The following is a 903-nucleotide window of genomic DNA, read 5'->3' as shown; positions in this document are numbered from 1 at the left end:
GCCTCCCAGTCCCCTCCTTCTCACTCACGCACTCTGAATAAATGCTGCTGATTGCAACAAGTGAGGGTGCCTCACATCCTTCTTTGCATGAACACCGCTACATCCATGGCCAGAAATATTCAGAATGTCACCAGAATGCTGAAGCTTCAGCACAGTACGGCACTGGCTCTGTTCACACAGGGATGCTGAGAGACTTGCAATCCTGATAATGGTCTGTCTGTCCATTCTGTTGCTGAGAGGCCATAGAGCAGGTGTGCAGCTGGTCCCATGGTGTAAAGGTGAGCACTCTGGACTCTGAATCCAGCGATCTGAGTTCAAATCTCAGTGGGACCTCTACTTTTGGGCTCCCAAACCATTGCCCACAGCTGACTTTCACCTAAGCCTGAAACCGAACTAATTAATGCATTCCAGACGTCCTTCTTGCCGTCCTTCCTTCTCTGTGCTTTTAGCCATGCAATGGCCTTCCCCTGACATGGTTCCTCCACACCCGCCTAGCTTAGTGAGCACAGGCCCTGACCCTTCTTTGTTGCCTTCTGATTGATGGCTGCTCCCTTGTGAGGGAAACCAGCAGAAGGTCACTGTACCCCACAGCAGCTGAGGTGCAGACCCTGCAGTCCAAGGCCTGCTCACAGCGTGGTCGAGAAGAGGAGGCTGTTTAGAGCCATGTCTGGGGGTATGTTGCTGATTGCAATGCGACAGACTCCTCAGCATCCACGGAAAGCTCTTTCCCATCTTTGACCATCTTCACAGAACATGAGGAATACTGTGTGTGGCGTTCTGTGGATTCCCACTGATGTGCATGGCTTTTTGGCATCTCACAGGGGTACCACGGAGAAGAGGCAGATTCTCCCTCCTCTGTTCCAGTGACAAGAGGTAAGCTGAGGGCAGTGGGCACTGCTTTTC

General features: G+C 52.2%; 1 non-coding gene across 1 annotated transcript; it reads left to right on the top strand.

Annotated features, from left to right (window-relative positions):
* Positions 1–261: 261 nt before the first annotated feature.
* Positions 262–333, top strand: TRNAQ-CUG. Its single transcript has one exon. It is a non-coding gene; the product is annotated as a tRNA-Gln (tRNA).
* The last annotated feature ends 570 nt before the right edge of the window (positions 334–903 follow it).

Source organism: Meleagris gallopavo, unplaced genomic scaffold, assembly GCF_000146605.3.
Source record: "Meleagris gallopavo isolate NT-WF06-2002-E0010 breed Aviagen turkey brand Nicholas breeding stock unplaced genomic scaffold, Turkey_5.1 ChrUn_random_7180001882717, whole genome shotgun sequence".
NCBI lineage: Eukaryota > Metazoa > Chordata > Aves > Galliformes > Phasianidae > Meleagris > Meleagris gallopavo.
This window is presented reverse-complemented; position numbering and strand designations above follow the sequence as displayed.